The sequence below is a fragment of the Marmota flaviventris genome, chromosome 1 (assembly GCF_047511675.1).
Source record: "Marmota flaviventris isolate mMarFla1 chromosome 1, mMarFla1.hap1, whole genome shotgun sequence".
Classification (NCBI taxonomy): Eukaryota; Metazoa; Chordata; class Mammalia; order Rodentia; family Sciuridae; genus Marmota; species Marmota flaviventris.
This window is the reverse complement of record NC_092498.1, coordinates 87,090,968-87,110,543: the sequence shown is the minus strand read 5'-3', so window position 1 is coordinate 87,110,543 and position 19,576 is coordinate 87,090,968. Positions and strand designations below refer to the sequence as shown.

Genomic DNA, 19,576 nt, shown 5'->3' with positions numbered 1-19,576 from the left:
AAAATCTAAGCCTCGTTTAAAAGAGTGAAGCTGTAGGTGGTGAAAAAGTACATTTAAAAGTACAGTATAGATGATAATTAAAAGGCTTTAAAAGGTTAAATTGAAGGTGGTCGAGATACCTTCATGGCGGAAAAAAGATTGCTTTATTGCATCATTCGAAGCCTAGTTAATCTTAAAGGCATTACTTTAAAAAAAATGGGAAGATAATAGGATAAAAGATATTTAGATAAAGAAGATTAAAAATTTAAAGTGAAAAACTTTAAAGACAGAAGTATAGAAAGTTAAAAACAAAAAAAGATAGAAAAGATGTAGAAAGATAAAAAAATGTAGGAAGACAAAAATTTTAAACCCACAAAATAGGAAGAAAAAAAAAAACTAGGAGGAAAATAAGCAACTAAGGGTAAATATACAAACCTTAAAAAAAAAAAAACAAAAAAAAAACTAGAAGATAGAAATAAGAAAAAATGGTTGAAAATGTCAAGTAAAGGTATTTCAGATAGAAAATGCAAGAAGCTAAGACAACTATTAGATACAGACATATACTTATTAAGCAAAAAGAGGGAATTGGAAAGGGGTATATATCCCCCAAAGATAAACTTAAAATAACGCTTTTTACTCTAAACTTTTTAAATTTGGATTCATCAGGACTTAGTGCTGCAGAAAGACATATGTATCCAAAAAATGTACATAAGCCTAAAGTACTTTGGAAAGATATTCTAACAGGACAATGGAAAGGTCCTGACCCAGTGATTGTCTGGAGTCGGGGGTCTGTTTGTGTTTTTCCACAGGGAGAACAGCAGCCCATTTGGATTCCAGAGAGATTAACTAAAACAGTCTCTACAGATCGAAAAGAAGATGATTTGACTCAAATCCATAACAGCTGATATCCAGAACTCCAGCTTGGCCATTCTTACATCTGCGACAGTGATTAACCAGGATGCTTTTTTCAATAGCTATTTTATTATTGCATTTTTCCACATCATAAGGTTCTATTTTTATTTTTTGAGCTCATACAAACCTAGGTTAATGTTTTTCTGATCAGTTTTATTTTTTGACTGTGGAGTTTTTAAACATTGCAATGGAGATTTCACCTAGGTAAAGCTACAAGGCCTTTACTATTTTCTTATGTGTTGTACGTTTGTGTACACTCTTGTGTTTTGTGTTGTATGTCTGTATGTGCGTATGTCCATATTTCTTATATGAGGAGCGCTCATGAAAAAATGGATCCGAATTATTATTATGTTTTTTTTTATTCACGTGATTTAAATGGTTTAATTTAAATTAGGTAAACAGCTGTTAAGGATTGTTTTTAAAGTAGGATAACAGATCTGTTTGTTTACTTTCACCTTTCCTTTTCATTATATTTAATAATTCTTTTCAGGATAATGTCTTTTTAGCATCATTGCCAGAATTCCCATCTCCATCCCAGTGCCGGTGAAGACAGCTTCTATGATAGCTATCACAGTAAGCTGTATAAACTGATGCATCAATGAATATAACTCAACAAGTAATGCTCAATCAAGGAGTCAACTTACTTTGGGAGGAAACGGATTTTGGGAGGAAATGGACATATTGATAGATTCCTCTGCTTTGAACTGCTTGCAGAACTTGCCTGGACTATGTAACTATCGTTTGGTGCAGCGAATTGTGGTAATGCTGGCATATCTTTGCTGATGGTGTCACCAGTGATGCAATTTTTTCCCAAGGAGCCGTCAATTGGCTTGGTGTCGTGGCATTTCTGTATCCTCCTCCCTTCTGCTAGTGATGGTCTAAAATTTGGGGGCCAATGGCTTATGCTGGACCGGTAGTCAGTGACGGGTATGATCCAATTGCTGTGGTATCAACCTAAGACAGGAGGCTGACGCCTAAAGGTCAGTTTTCCGATGACGGGTAAGAACCATATGTTGAATTGGACAACCTACCAGGCATGGTCCATAAGCCACATTAACCTCACTCCCCCACTGGCACCAAGGCCAAATTTGGGGGCCAACAGAGGTGAGGCAAAGAACCTCACCCCCCCACTGGTGCATAGACCTATCCACAAGTATGGCTGTATGCTGGACCGGTAGTCAGTGACGGGTATGATTCAATTGCAGTGGTATCAACCTAAGACAGGAGGCTGACGCCTAAAGGTCAGTTTTCCGATGACGGGTAAGAACCATATGTTGAATTGGACAACCTACCAGGCACGGTCCTTAAGCCACATTGCTTGTTGTTTAATTAATCAGAAGGGGGGAGATGCTGGGAGCCATTAGCCAAGTAGGTATGACAATTTCCTTGCCAGCGTACCCCATGTTGCTGACATGTTGCAGCGACATTGAATGTAGGTGACCTTGCTCAAGGACCAAGGCAGATTAGGGTGTTCCCGGTTTTAAGATAATCGTGTTTAGGGCGTTCCCAGTTTAGGTTCCAGGTTTAAGGTTTAAGATTATTCCTGCTGGGAATAGGGCGTATCCTGCTGCCTGAGTTCCCCTTGAGTTCTCATGGGATTCAGACAGTATATTTTGGAGATAGAAGCCCAGTGGAGGTGGATTTGGGCAGAGAACATGGATTTCCCCAGAACGTGTTTGTAGACGGCTGGTGTGAGTTCGGGAATAAAGAGTTGCTGTTTGAATCTACAAGCTGTGTGGTGGCTCGTGATTGTGTGCCCAGCCAGACTGCGGCATATAGGAAAGTTGTGTCAGATTCATTCGACTGTCGTTTCATTTTAATCACCAACTTATAGGCCTTCTCTCCAACTAGCTTAGGGCTTCAACATATGGATCTTAGGGGGACACAGTTCAACCCATAAAAGAGGGTCCCTAAATACATTTCACTGGATTCCTTATAAGATCTTGTGGATCAGAGCAACCAGTTGACCTTAGTGTCCAACTTACCCTTCCCTGGTTGACTTACCTGTCCCTCTTCAGGGTCACACCCACTAGTGGAGTCTATACATATAAGCCTTAGTCTCAGGCCCTTCTCCCTAGGGATTTAAGACTAAGACATCAAATGGAAATAGTGGATAGGGTCCTACAGTGGGGCCAACCAAATATGTCCCATGTGGTCTCAGCTGTGCTTTCAACCCTCACTACCCAGAGGGCACTGGACTCAATGTGTACTAGCCAAACTGCAATATGTATGTATTCTCCTTTGCCCTCCCATGACATAAATCTTTACCTAATCACAAGAAAGAGTTCCTTCCTCCCCTAAAAATTCTATTAAAAAAAAAAAGTCACCTTCCTATGATGACCTTCCTAATCCTTCTAGAAATGAGGAATTATCTCCATAGAATTCTAAATGAGCAACTATTCTGGGTAAATTGGGTGAGGAAAAAAACAGGTCCTCTGTTTGCACTAAAAGAAGAAAGAAAATCACACAGTACTTCCAAAAATATTTAATAGAGTGTTCAAGTATTATATACATATGTATGAAAAGTTTACAGATATACATCTGGTCAATCCCAGATTTTAATTAAAATACATCTTTTATTAGTCAAAACATGTATGGTAGTCAAGCCAACAGAGGGAACTGGATTGACACATACATGCTCTTGCACACATTTACACAAACACACACTTCTTAGCATTCTGTTATTTTATACCATGTGGAAGCAGCAGGATGTGATGCAAATGGATTTTTCATGTATTTCTCTTGGCATGGTGGCCATATTTAATGTAACATCCAGGAAAGCAGAAATTTTAATTTAGTTTATGGCCTGACCATCTGTATTTGTTTGGAATTTCTGTCTCCTCAAAGCAAAAATGTGAACCTGGCTTTCGACCTGGAAATGTCTCAGGCTGCAACCAAATGCATTACCAACAAACTGCAAATAAGTATTCTAAAATATAAAGTCAGAGGAGAAGAAGTTGAAGCCTATTGTCAAAATGTAACAAAATACCTGAATTTTAATTCTGACATACTTCAGGGAAAATAAAAGGAAAATTTCACATGTTTTCAAGGGAAGAAAACATCTCAGTGTCAATAAACTGCCAAAGAGCTGTTTGAATATATTTACTTATTTCTATGGGTTCTGATATTATTTTCCTATTAGTCTTCAGTTCTTTGCATTTATAAAGGGAGGTGAGCCATGTGTAATCCATACTCAAATCTCATAGTTAATCATGTAGATTTCTTTAAAACAGTAAAAATTCACTAATATTTGCCATATCAGAACAGTGAATGTGGCCAATACAAATTACTAAAAAATATTTCTGTGCATTTGGAAGCAAAAAAAAAAAGCACTCTTTTAAATATTTTATAGTATAGACATAACTGAGACCCATGGTCTCTAGCTTACCCTTTGGAAGATGAATTGAGTGGCCCAGAGTTCACCTTTATATTCCTTATGAAGAGATTTCCAATGGCGTATCTGGATGAAAACACTGGAACAGCCTCGCCCAGCACCCTATTAAAATTCAAAGGAAGGCACCTGAAACAAAAATTCCCAGTACCAACAAGGACAATCAGGTAGGTCTTCCAAATCTTGCCACCCTCTCCTCAGGTAGAAGGCTTGCATTCTTTCACTACCACCTTGACTCACAAAGTCAAGATCAAATAGAAATATGAGTCCCAGGCCAAGCGGAAAAATGATAAATCAAAACTGTGACTGCTGCTTTTTAAGGCAGTCAGGGCTCCCATACAGGGATGAACAAGACAGACAGCTGTTGTGAAAGGTACTTTCGAACAGTACAGAGAAACAGGGAAGGGGGAGAGGAGATCAGGGCATTGAACCACAGGAGGGGTGTGGCTCTAAGAAAGTGCCTTGGTAGGAACAGGAAAACACCAGCTTTTTAATGTATTTTCCATTTAGAGTGACAAAGACCAAGAAGTGGGTCTCCATGCATTCTAGAAAAGCCAGACTAAGAAAATCCTGTGAGACCACAGAGATGGTCATCTTATCCTACATCAGGTGGGGTAAATGCTATAGAGAAAGGGGAAGAGAGTCAGGGGGAGAGGGAGGGAGAGCTGAAGGTAGGAGAGGGGTAGGTGACCAGGGGAAACCTCCCTAGGGAGGTGAAATGCAGCAGCCTCCTTCAGGGCGGGAGGAAGCCAGTGTGCAGAGGTGGTGGGAGGAGCTGCCCAAGCCTGTGAGTGAACATCAGCCTCCACCGGTGTCCACTCCTCCTGGGGTGACTCCTGTTTGGTCCTTTCAGTTCAGTCAGGGCCCAAATGGCAGAAGGTGTTTCTGCTAACTCTGCAACGCATCTCCCTCTTTCTGAACTCTAGAACCATCTTCACTACTGACCTTTCCATCCTTGGGCAACAGATTTCAAAGCCCAGCCTTCATGACAGAAAGGCTGCAAGAGAAAGGGGGAAAAACTGAATTACACAGAGGGGAAAACATATTCAGGGACTTACAAAAGTATCCACACTATAAATACTCCAGAAAAAAAAAAAATAAATAAATGAAAGGGAAATCCAAACAAGCAGAGAGAACAAAAGGTTATCTACAAAAGGATACAAATTGGGTTTACCTCAAAGTTGGCCTCAACTATAGTAAATTCTTGAGGACAATGAAAACATGACATGTCTACAGACTTTACAAAAAGAGTCATGATACCAGAATTTATGCACACAAACACATACCCAGGTTATAGACAGATTGGTAGATAGATAGACAGGTTGAGGTTCTTGTCCAAAAGTTTTTTGGATTTTGGAATTTGGGGAATTCTGGAATATTTGCATGTACATAATAAGATTGCTTGAGGATTGAACCCGAGTCTAAACACAACATCCATTTATTTTATACGTGCCTTTATACACATAGCCTGAAGATCATTTTATACAATGTTCTTAGTGCGCCTGCATTTTGACCTCACATGAGGTCAGACATGGAATTTTCCACTTCTGGTGTCAAGTCAGTGCTCAAAAGTTTCATATTTGGGGACATTTCAGATTCTGAACTTTCAGAGGAGGATGCTCCTCGGATGGAGGAGGTAATAAGTCATTCTCAAGTATATGATGTCTCAGAAAGTGAATCATCCTTGTATCCTACTTGAGATTTCTAGAAAATATATTCAGGTGATCAATACATAGATGAAAATTAAAAGCTTCAAAAAGAGGTTGCTATAGCTAAAAGGCCAGAGAAGTCCTCAGCTATTCAGGTAGGGAACAGAAATGCAGAGCTCCCACTGGGTTGGAGCCAAAGTGTGGCCCTACAGGCCACTGTGGCTTCTGCTGTGGCTCCTGTCTGCATTCCAGTGCCAGGAAATGGGCTTGTTGAGCCATATCCTTCAACTTTCAGTTCAGAGGAAATCTTTTGCATGTTTAATGGCCACTTAAAACAGTAATGAATAGTGTTCTCTTCCAGCACTTGCTATTAATAGCTCCACTGGTCACTCCATGAAGAAAATGGACCAGAAGAATTACTTTTCAAAGGTATTTTCCCTGCACAAAAGCAGAATGACATAGTGCAACATAATGATGCTTTTTTTTTCTCTCTCTCTCTCTGCCACAAATGATGGTTTTCTGCACCTTTAAAAGTCATACTGAGAGTCCTGAGAAAAGATGATTAATCCACTAGGTAACACACATGACCTGTCACTAAGCTTCTTCACATGTGTTCCTGTCTCTTAACCAAACTTTAATACAGCATATTTCCAACTGCAAATAAATAAGTAAAGAAAAATGAAGAAGGAGAAGTACAGGTTGAAGGAAGAGGACAGGGAGGAGAGGAAATAGAAGGAAATGCACCAAAATTTTAAAGGAAAATACAGTGTCTCTGAAGGATAAATCTCTAAGTGGTATTTTTCCTGCGTCATATAGTTAGCAGATATTTTAAACACAGATTTTAAAGAAACCAGCATATGTAATTTCATCTTACCATGTAATTGCAACTACAGAAAAATGAATACCTTAAAAGGAAGAAAATACATCGCAATGTATTTGTAGGTGAGACTGTGGAGAAATTCTTCCCCTTCTCTTTATTTTTATTTTCCAAATTTTTAATAGGAGTTTATATTATACCTGTAATGGAAAGAAATTTTTCTTAAATTAAAATAAGATGGTGAGTGATGTGAACTTATCTAAGGAGAGCAAACAGACAGCTATTTGGATGCCAAAAAAGTAATTGCTAATTATAAACAATTCTCACTTTCACCAAAACTGATCAGGCAGTTTCTACTTATACTTTTCAGTAGGAGCCAGTCTTGTTAGCTGCAAAGAGTTGAATTTCTTTTATATATTTTAGAATTCAATATGTAAATTCTCCGGGGCATTAGAAAAAAAATGTGTATTGAGTGAGCCCAATTAAAAAGAATTTTCTATCAGTTGGTTACCCTCAAGATGAGTTAAGTGCTCAGACCTTTCTAGAGCCCAAGCAAATCTTATTAGGTGCTCGGAAGGAGTGTAGAAGCTTTGTGCAGCCTTCCTCAGACAAGTGAGTTCAGTTTTGTACACAATCTTATTTCTTAAATCCTCTCCAACCTTAGAAGCTAACATTAGAAAGGATGCTTGTTTCCCAAGCTCACTGAAGGCAGAAGATATTCAACATTTGTGGAATTGAAAAATCTGCTCAATGTGCCCATCTTTATTGGAGGATTGGAAATAACAAAAAGAAACAAGTAAAAAAAACAACTAATGGTTAAAACTTCAATTCCAACTGGATGTGACAATCATAGAAAGAATCCTTCCAAAGACCAGTGGCCTATTAGTCTCTGGCCATGTTGCCACCATTTTGAGGTGAACAGTGCCTTCCCCAACATGATAATCCTAGGCCAGGTTTCTTCTCCCAGAGTCCAATCCCCAGCCAATGCTTGAGTGAGGACTTTGAAGTTCAAGATCTTTTGCCTTCTGGATGGGTAACCATCCAGGAAGCCCTGACCTTCAAGAAGATCCACCTCTTATCACCAACAACACAGAGCATCAGAACCCAGGCAGACCTAGAGCCTTCTCCATGTTTGGGAATACTTTGTGTCTGAAATAACCCCAGGAGGGGGTCACACATGGAAGTACAGGTGTGGGCTTTGGACTCCAAAGACCACCCTAGGCTGCCTTTTTACCAGTAAAGAGAAACTCAATCCCCAGCACCAGCTCTCCTGGCACAAGGAGAGTAACTCTTTAAGAAGCAAATGATGTTCAGATTCAAAGTAATCTAAATCTATATTAAGAACAAAGAAGTATTTCCTAAAAGAAACACACTGCCAAGATTTCACTTTGCCAATCAATTTAGCTGTCCATTGTCTACAATCTGTGCACTTCTGAAAGGAGTTTTACTTTCCCTTTGCATTACCAAATAGCCTATTAAGGAATTTCCCAAACAGGACTTTCTCAAAGTGGAAATCAAGGCACACTCTCTCCAGATTTGTTTCTCAAAGCCTCCCACAGCTGCCTGGCCTCAGAATGACCCAGAAAGTTTTAGAAAAATGTAGATTCTCTAGGACCTGCCAAAGATCTTCTGAATCTGAACTTCCTAGGAACATGCCCCAGATTTTACATTTAAAAACATGTTTCCTGTTCTCCCTTTGGCAACACATATCCTAAAACTGGAACAAGATTAGCCTGGCCCCTGTGCCAGGATGACCCATGAATTTGTGAAATATTCCATATTTTTAGTGATTTCCCCCAAATGTGTGCTCCTTATATCACTTAATAAAAGGTTGACAAAATTCAGGAATAAACAAAAACATATTTCCAATGGAGAATATATGGCTTGCCATAGTTTGCATTCATAAGCAAATGTATATAGAAAGGAGTTTCCTGAATGATTCTAATGCAAACCAAAAAACTCATGATTTTACTCTAGAAGAATGAACTGAAGTTGGGATTTTTTAAATTATTATTAATCTGCGATTCCCACACTACCTTCCATATTTCTCCATTAGCATTCTAAATTACTGGGGTTCACACTCAGCTCAAAATCCTGTTGAATCTAATTTGACAGAGAGGAAAACAAGTCAAGAAATGCTCATTTGCAGAATTCACAAGCACTCTTGCAATCTGACCATAGCCGATATTAATTGAGCATTTATGTGGTCCATCTATTTTGCATACATTATCATATCTACTCCTCATGACAAATTGATTAAATGATATAAAATAGATGGCATCTTTCATTATAGATATCATTATCCTCATTTTGTAGTTGTAGAAACTAAGACTCAGAAAGCATTCCAACCAAGGTGTTAGAGTTTGGATCTTAACTGACCCCCAAAGGCCTGTGTATGAAAGGTTTGGTTTTCAGGATGGCAATATTGGTAAGTTGGATGGTAATATTTGTAAGTTGTGGAACCCTTGAAGGTAGGCCCTTGTGAGACATCTTTAGGTCATTAAGAATTGTGTCTCAGAGGGGAATTTAGGACCCTAGCTCATCCAGTCTCTCTACTTTCTCCTTGGCTGATGAGTTAAGTGGTTTTGCCCTACTATACGCTCCCACCATGAGGTGCACCAATGATTGGCAGCTGTTACTCCACAGCTTTACCCTGGACCAGCTGATATGGACCTATTAGGATTCATGGTCACTGACAGTCCTGTGATGCTAGTAGCTGAGCTTTCCAGAGGATCTCTGTATAAATAAAGTGGCCAGAAATGGTAACCACTAAGAATATGGTTATATTAGTCAGCTTTCAGCCACCGTAGAGAAATGCCTGAGATAATTAATTTATAAAGAGAAAAGTTTTATTTTGTCTCACAGGTTTGTAGATTCCAGTCCCAGATTGGGCAGACCCACCACTTTGAGCCCCTTGTGGGTGCACCAGATGGCAATGACAGTGAGCATGTGACAGAGCAGATGACTTACCTCATCGAGATAGGAAACAAGGAAAGGGCCATGGTTCCACAAACTCCTTTGAGAGCACAGCTCCCAATAACCCAAGAACCTCCCACTAAACTCCATCCCCTAAAAGTTCCACTGCCTCCCATGGTCCCAATGGGAGGGTGGAGTAGGGTGCAAAGTCTTCATCACATAAGCCTTTGGGGACATTCAATTAAAAAACCATAGAAATGGTTGATATCAATTAAGATAGATGTGTTTGTTCTTCCTGTTACTTTGTTGCTTTCTGCTATAAAAATAAGTTGCCCTTGAATTGTGATTAAATTTGGCAAATTAATTTTATGAGCTTTTCCTCATAAAAAAGTTAAGCCAGTGCCAGGACCTTCATTGTTCAGAAAGGAAATGACACAAAGAGATTGTTTAACATCTGAGAAGGCAAAGGAATTCTGGGAGATCACAAGTTTGGGCATTTGTTTCAGAGTATGATTTGTAGTTGCAGGTTCTATGAAGATAGGGATGGTATCTGTATGGTTGGTTCACTACACTTTCTCTGGAGCCAAGCATCACAATTAAAACAGGAAAAACACTCAGCATGTGTGGTTTATGTTGAACTTGAAGACTTCAGAAACCCCATTTGCTTCACTGACAGTGATTTTGCATTTTCTAATCTCTTAGCAATAGAATTGAATATGGTGACAATGTGTTCTAGCCCAACACATATGCAAGATATCAAATATTCTTTTTTCATTAAATATCTGACGAGGAAAATGGAATAAAATTAAGTATGATAGATTGGAACAGTGTTTAAGAATCAAATAAAACCAAATTCAAAAATATCAGAACAATCTTTATTACTCTTTTTCTCTTTCCTTTTGTTCTGGAATGATATTGCTCCCAGAACAATGAATCATCTGTCATCTGCATCATACTCTCGTCCAGATAAAAGAGCTATGGAGAATAGATATATGGACAAAAGATTTCTTGGGCTTAAAGATACATGAGGGCAATATACCTAAGGCTGCTGATTAATAGCAGTTATAGGAATGACTTACTTAAGTTTTAAAGTCCAAAAAAATTATCAATTGTTCATTTGGGTCATAAACATGGAAGAAATATATTATTTCTCTTCATGGATTATTAAAGTAAAATGGTTTTGTTTTGTTTTCATAAGTATGTACTATTCAGGGAGTGGTAACCTGTTTATTTTTTGCACTTTATGCTAATCCAACAAGAGCCATTTATATTTCTGTATCAGAATATAAATTTATCTTGTATCAGATGAGAGAATTAAGGGACTTCAAAAGATCATAAGGTATGGGCTTTCTTGATACATGTACTATGGGCTAGGCAATACATTTTTTAAAAATCTTAAAAATATACATGCCCTTTGTCAGGAAATGGATGGAACTGGAGACTGTCGTGCTAAGTGAAAAAAATCAATCCCAAAAACCAAAGGCCAAATGTTCCCTCTGATATGTGGATGCTAACACACAATAAGTGGGGTTGGAGGGAAAAATAGAAGTTCACTGAATTAGACAAGGGGAATGAAGGGAAGGGAGAAGGTATGGGAATAGGAAAGACAGTAGAATGAATCAGACATAACTTTCCTATGTTCATATGTGAATATACGACCATGTTGTACATCATGTACAACCAAAGAATGGGAAGTTATACTCTATGTATGTATAATATTGTTCTATTGTTATGTATAACTAAAAACAACAAAAAATGCATGCCCTCTGACCCAGTAACTCCACTTCATGAGATTTATAGATATGTATATAAAGGTATATATATGTGTATATATACATACACATCCTAGCATGAAATTGTCAACAGCCTAGGTGTGCAGCAGTAGATTAGTAAAACACTATATGGTATATCTAATAATTTTCAACCAGTGAAGTCCTATTGAAGCCAGATTTAAAGTTAGGTAGTCAGTGTAGTTAGATAAATAAATCGGGTCTAATATCGAGTGAAATCTAAAATGGAGACCATGCTGGAGACCATGCGGAGAGTGACTCAGGGAAAACACAGGACAACTCATGGAATGTTAATGAAGTCCCGAAAAGGCCCTAGGCCAAAGTCCACCTCAAAGAAATGTTAATGAACAGCCCCCAGCAAAAAGGTGCTGACTCAGAAGTCCTTCCTGACCAGATTACTTCTTTGGCCCACCTGTGTCCCACCCCTCGGTCCTTCCCACCTACATTCCATCACTGAAAGAACTATAAAAAGGGGAGACAACATCCCTTCCACGGATTCCACCTCTTGGGTCCCCTTCTTCCTCCGGGAGAAGTCTTTTCTGCTGTCCTTTAATAAACTTCTAATTTCTACTCTGACCTTGCCTCGGCGTGCTTCTTTGGTGTTATTCTTCAACATTGGGGAAGCAAGAACTCGTCACCGGTCAACAGCGGTAACACTATTTATGCTCATACAGAAAATTTTCAATTTTTATTAAATAAACAAAAAGGGCTAAGAAGGAGACGGAGCAGGGTTGGTATGATACCAAAGTTCAAAATAGAGTGCTTCTATATGTGCGCACATAGACATATAAGAAAGATGACTGTCAAAGCATTAGCAGTGCTTGCAGAAGTCTCCCCCACAACCTTTTCACCTCTGTAGTTGCTGCAGGAGGAAGTTGCATAGACCTAAGATGACAGCATCTTGCTTCATTCAGCTGGGAGAAGGTTCTCATTGTCCTGTGGGGCATCTATACTATCTGAGCAGAGTTAGAAGACCAAGGGGGTTCAGATCCCATGGTTCAGATCCCTTGACTTATGAAGAAAGGGAGCTAGTGGATAAATATTTCAGAGGGTATGCCAAATGCTTTACAACGATAAATAGCCTTAATTTGTGGTGTTTGCCATTTCTACTGTTTAAATAACCTTATTGTGGTCAGTTTCAAGCCACCAACTTGATAATACTGAGCACAAAACTGGCAAGAGAGGTGCATGATAGGCTGCACCAAGCTGGGCCAAGAAGGTACCAGCACACTTCTGGACAACTTCACCTCTTCCATGTCTTGAGTGCACATTCTGAGGCACATGGTATGTGTCTCCTCAGGCGGTACCCAGGGAGATCTAGGCCTGGTTACCCAGAGTGGTGAACAATTAGACAAAGCACCTCTGAATTGCATTTCACTCCTCCTCCCTAATCCTCCACTCTCATTTCCTGGAAGCCCTTCCCCAAAGAAACAACCTGCCCAGGAGCCCTTGTCTCAGGATTTTCCTGGGGAAATTCAAGTAAGACAGAGGTTACATGGGGATATAATAGTGCTGGGTAGGTTGGATTTTTTTTTAAGTTATGCTTTTTACTGTTCTCAAATTCTTGCATCAGACTTACAGTACTTTTAAGGAGAATAAATGGTAGGTAAGCCAGGTGCACACCTGTAGTCCCAACTACACAGGAGGCTGAAGCACAAAGCATAAGCATTTGAGCTTATGAGTTTGAAACCAGCCTGGGCAATGCAGCAAGTTCGCATCTCTTATGAAATAAAATTCTGGGCCAATTCAATATACCGTAGTAGTGTCCCTTGTAAATTGGAAAACATTGTACAATTTAGGAGGACACAGCTAACTCCACACCTGCTGGTTCTATCCTCTGGTAAGGGCAGATACAAGACTGAAGGGGAAAGAAAGTACGAGACCAGGAAAGCAAGGATTAAAAAATTAACATTTTTTTCCAACTCCATATGATGCTTAAATGTGCATTTTGGAGATAATTTCATTTTCTTATTCAGGATTAAAGAGAAAGATCAATTCCCACTCCCTTTTTGTTGTTGTTGTTGTTGTTGGCATATTTTTCTTTAATTCTACCAAGGGTCACATGTACATATCCGCTAAAGGATAATGAAAATAATAGCTACAGACAAAAAAAGCTGATTCACAAAATTTAATGAGCAGAAAAAAGAGTTTTGACATACGATTCATAGCTAGAAATAATCACTATATTACTGATTTTTTGAAAACCTATCTGCTAATGAAGAGTCAGTGATGTGTCATCATTTGCAGGAAATGTTTCATTCTGAGAAAACCTCTATAGAGAACAAAAATCTTACAATTAGAAGAAAATTTAGTTAAGCATTAAGATGAAAAACAACAACAACAGAAAAAGGTAAAAGAATCTATAGCAATTTCAAATGGCTCAGGAACATGTTAATAGAACAAATATTTATATTCACAAGATTTTAAGAAACGCATATAATAGTATTATTGAAACACATATAATAGTATTATTATATATATAATATATATATAATTTAATATATATTATACATATATAGCATGTGTGGAAACCAAACATCAAAAAATCACAATATTTTATGAGGGATATGAGTCTTAGAAAAATTGAGAGAGTGCCACATGAAGGAGATTGGAGACCTTAACCCAAGTCCTTTGTATCCCTTGAGTGAGGCCAAAGAGACCCTATCAAACCCCTATAGTTATGATTTAGTTATGGTTCAGTACTTTTCAGCATATCTCTTGTCTCTTTTGCTTTTTCTGGAGTCTGTTTCTTTCTCTCTCTCTCTCTCTCTCTCTCTCTCTCTCTCTCTCTCTCTCTCTCTATATATATATATATATATATATATATATATATATATATATATATATCTCCAGCCTATATGTATAGATAATGGATGGATATAGTTGAATATAAATGGAGGTAGATACATCCATATGCATGCACACACACACAAACACACACACATGCAGTCATGAGTCATTTAATGATGGGATATATTCCAAGAAATATATCATTAGGTGATTTCATCTTTGTGTGGACATCACAGAATACTCATACAACTAAACTGGCTACATCATTAGGCAACATGATCTTATTATATATGTGGTCCATCACTGACTGAAACTACATACACACATACAGATACATGTCATACACATACATATATGTACACACACACAAAAACAAAACCATAACTGTGGAGAGAAATAAACTAAGAGGTTTAGAAACAGTGAACTTATAGTGAAATTTCTTTTCTTTAAAATTTCTATTTTCTACCAGAAGACTGTGTTATGTATTTCTTTGATAATCAGGAAATTATTGAAAATCAATTACATTTTTTTTTGTCTTGCGTCACAGTAAAAATGTATTTTAATTGAATTCAAATGGAGCGTGCATTTGGAATCTCAGGTCTTTACACCTAAGTTCTCCCATCAGGACTGTTACTGCCCACCTGGTGGCAGTCATCAAAATTCAGTCATCTAGTGGGAGTCGCTCCTGGGAACAGCGTTATAAATCCAGCCTATTTCAGTGGCAGCATCTGTCACAACAGGGAAGCTTGACAGCCCTGGAGCTGAAACGGAAGCATGACTTAGCAACATGTAGCTGCTTCAGGGGCTCTAAGACACAGACTCAGCGACAGAAGGCACTGTTCTTCCCTCGGGCAACTGGAGCGTTCCTATCTCACAGACACTGTGCCTCAGGTGCTGGGGTGAATTTCCCTTTGGCCTGGAAGAAGCTCTGAATCAAATGGGGTCACATTTTTTCCAACTCCATATGACCTTAAATGTGCATTTTGGAGATGATTTTATTTGCTTATACATACTTACTCTTTCAGTGGATTTTCTTTTTTACCTTAATGTGCTATTTTGCTGTATTTTGCATCTTTCCATAAATGTCTAAAATCATGTTTGAAAGGAAAAAAAAAGGATACAAAAAATTAAAAACTAACAAACAAAGGGAGTTTGGAACATGCTAGCTTCCCTCAGGGCCTTCCCTAGGATGCAGTGTAAAGGAACATTAAATGGAAAGGGGAAGGTCAGGTTTCTGAACATGCTCTTCCCATGCAGGCCAGGGTCAGGCCACTTACCTTGTCTGGACCTCAGTCTATGCAAGATTTGCTTTCTTCCCTAAAATTCTTGAAACTTCTTGTCCTAGTTTCCCTGTCTTGTCAGAGTTATAATATTACCTGGCATAAAGTAAGGATAGGTGAGGAGGTCCAGTCATTCAATAAACTCTTAATGTTTTGGGCTGTGTGTTACAGTCAGATTTTCACACTCTTTACATTGGACCCAACTCCTCTAAATGAATTCTAGAGAGTTTCCTGACAAGACCTCTATCAAGACATTATTGCCATTTTATTTATCATGGCAAAAAAAAAATTTGGATACAACTATTTAAAATCAGGATATGAAGTTTCTCAAATGTAATTTGGAAATTGTAAATATTCAGAGAATGTAGAAATATGAAAATGATGAATATATGCAATAACAAAAATATTTCTATTTGATAGAAAAATAGAAATATTTTATTACATAATATGCAGACATAATTATATATTATTAATTAAATTTTTATCAAATTGTATTTAGAAATACATTAGAAAGGAGTGCACAGGTATTTAAATAGCTGAACTTGAAGAAGAGTATTACATGTACTTTTCGGATATGGCAGGAAAAGTTACATGATCATTGCTAATATCAAATTACTAGTTGTGTTGAACTGTAAGGTTATAAACTTTATATTCAAGGATAAACTTTAACACTGGCATATCTTAGTGCCCCCAAATGTATTCAAACTATAAATTCTTCATCCATGAATCTAATAATTACATGAGAACATTTCAAGGTAAGTTACTGCCTCTCACAGTTTTAACAGTGTCAGTCTTATTTTGGCTTTAGTAGAACTGAGTTATTTTCCAAGAGTTCATTTGCTTCTGTCTGCTTATTCTTTACTGCAAGTCATAATTCTATGTTTTTGGCAAAGTAATCATTTCCATAGCAACCAACTGGGGTGTCTCAAGGAGAGGATTAAGACTTTAGGAAAGTAATAAATATGAGCAGATGAAATAATAAAAATAATCATGATTCTTGTTCCCAAAAAGGAGAGAAATAATATTAGGATGACAGTGTATGCCATGAATAATTTCAGAATTATTTTAGCCTTCAAAAAAAAAATCACTTCAAAGCAAGGCATGATGGCACATTTCTGCAATCCCAGTGACTTGGGGGGCTGAGGCAGAAGGATCACAAGTTCAAGGCCAGTGTTGGCAACTTAGCCAGACCCTGTCTCAGACTAAAAAATAAAGAGGACTGAGGATGTAGCTCTGTGGCAAGGCACCCTTAGGTTCAATCCAAACCCCAGTACCAAGAGAAAAAAAATATTTATATAAATATATATAAAATATATAAAAATATTTATATATATATATATCACACCCACCCCTATATATATTTCAGTTTCTAGGCAACCTCACTTACAACTATACTATGGACCTCTGTGTGGCTTAGAGGGTTGAGAGAGAGACTAATGGAGTCTCCACAACACTCTGATTATGTACACTTCAATTGTATAGAAGTACATAGCAATTGTGTGTTGGAAAGAAATTTATAGATGTATATAATTTGTAATGCATAGTACAATACATAAATAGAGATGAATTATTTTTATTTTTTAATATGCTTTTTCTTTCTTAAACAAAAAGAATTCATGGGGATTAGTCAGGAAAAAAAGCAAGCTGTTTGAAGCATTGATTTAAAGGAATAGGGGCTAATATATTCCACAATTTTCCGATTAAAATATATTGCGGATAAATAAGAAATCTAAAAAAAGTATTCATGGAATGTGCTTACACTGCCTATATTTTAGGCAAGTTTGATTCAATAAAGTAATGCATAATATGGCGAGCAGGCAACCCAAATGCTTGACTTATATCTTGCCTCATGTTACACCTTTGCCCCCAGGCTTCTGTGTTAAAAGTCCCTATTTCCTCAGCTGGCTCAGATAGCAGATCAACATGCATTTGGCCAATTCTTGGGAAAGCTCATCAGAAGGCCATAAAATATTTTTTGAATTTTTTTATCATTTTTTATGATCTACATATGGTGACATACGCATACCTGAAGTAATTTGAGAATTAAATTTAAATTTATGCAATTTGAGAATTTCAGACAGATGTGAAATGTGCATGTCAATGCAGACAACACCCAAACCAAGACAGACAACATTCCCATTGCCCCAGAAGTTTCCCTTGTGCTTCAGTCCTCCCCCTTCTCCCTCATGAGGCAACCGCTGTTCAGGTTGTTTTCACCCCAGGTGAATTGTACATGTTTGAAAATAACTACACAGTACATGTTCTTTTTTTTAAATAATTTTTTATTTGTAGTTGGACACAATATCTTTATGTTTATGTGGTGCTGAGGATCGAACCCAGTGCCTCACACGTGCGAGGGGGGCACTCTACCACTGAGCTACAGCCCCAGCCCAGTACATGTTCTTCTGTGTCTATCTTCTCACGCTCAGTTAGTTTTTGAGATTCATCCACGTTGTTTCATATTAGTAATTCCTTCCTTTCTATTGCCAAATAGTATTGGTTGTATTTTATGCATTACAGTTTATACCCATGGATGGTTCATTTGTTGTCAGTGTATATAATATTAATTGTAAATCTCAAGTCAGTCTCTCCAAACAACCTATACTTCCTCCCTCATCTGATAAATCCGTATTGTGCATTTATAAGGATTAAAATGAAGTTTTTAAAAAATGCCATAATTTTTACTGACAAAAAAAAACAAAATGAGAGAATTTTTGTTAAAGCAATACATTTTATTGCTTTCATATTTATATCTGGATTACTGACTGAGCTTCAGTGCAAAGCAGAGATTTTCTCTTGATTGCTTGAATGAATACTGGGATTTTTGTTAATAGCAGTTTTTTTCAGGGTTACAAGAGGGCAAATTTTGTGGAGCAGGTAAATTGATTTGGACATCCATCTACCTCCGCCCCCTTTTCTTGCTCCCTTCTTAGGTCCTCCTCAGAACAGCTATCCTGACTCGTCTCACATGCCCTTGATTGCAGCTGGCTATCACAGATGGAAATGCTTCTAATAAGTTAATTCTAGGGTTAGATAATGAGGGCTTAAGGGGTTTTCCTTGCCAAAGGGAATTTACATTTTAAAGGGGTCTCTTGCAAAGCAATGCCCAGCTTGTAGAAAGTAATCGATAGATATTATCTCCATTCCCTTGAAGAACCAAAGTTATGAGACTTTAAAAGTTAAATCAGAGGGCAAGAAAGACGTTTTCAAACCTGGAGCGAATTGCTAGCATCTATTGAACTCTACTGATGGCGTTATAAAACAGCCAGCATCTGTCTGGCCATCAAATAAAGGCACACAAAAGAATAGACTGAGCCACCAAGAGGAGAACCCCATGTTCAAATACCTTTACTCAAGCTGCAGATACAACTATGTACAGTCTTTGACACATGGAGAGGAACAAAATTTTGAAATATTAGCCTATGCTTCTTTTTCCCCCCAGAATTCCAAGCTATGCCCAGACTTTCTCCCAATTAAGGCAGCAGAGAGGATGTGTGCCTGTGTGAGCATCCATGCATGCATACACACACCTGCGTACACACATTTCCTTAGAGATAGGTTTCTATAATAGAAACACAAAGAAATGGAAAAGAGAAAATGAATTTGTCTTAGTCCATTCCTGCTCCTATAACAAAGTACCACAAACTATGTAATTTTTAAATGACAGAAATTTATCATAGTTCTATAGTCTGCGGAATCCAAGATCAAAGTGTTAGCATTTGATGTCTGGTAAGGGCCTTCTTGCTGTATCCTCACAAGGCAGAAGGAAAAGAAGGGCCCAAAGGGACCTGAAATAGTTCCCGTCTGCCCTTTTAAAAAGCACTAATCCATTTGTGAGGGCAGAGTCCTCACAACCCAATCACTCCCCCAAAAGCTCCATTTCCTGATCATGCCACAGTCGGGATCAAGTGTCAACACAGGAATTTGGGAAGACATTCAGACCATAGAAGAGTTTCAAAATAAACTTGTGTTACTCAACTTTCTATTATTGTAAAAATATCTATGATAATCAACTCATAAAAAGAAAAAGTTTGTCTTGGCCTGAAGTTTTA

At 37.9% G+C, this 19,576-nt stretch overlaps 1 pseudogene; it reads left to right on the top strand.

Annotated features, from left to right (window-relative positions):
* Window positions 1–8,433: 8,433 nt before the first annotated feature.
* Window positions 8,434–8,533, top strand: LOC114096239 (U6 spliceosomal RNA; annotated as a pseudogene).
* Window positions 8,534–19,576: the final 11,043 nt, after the last annotated feature.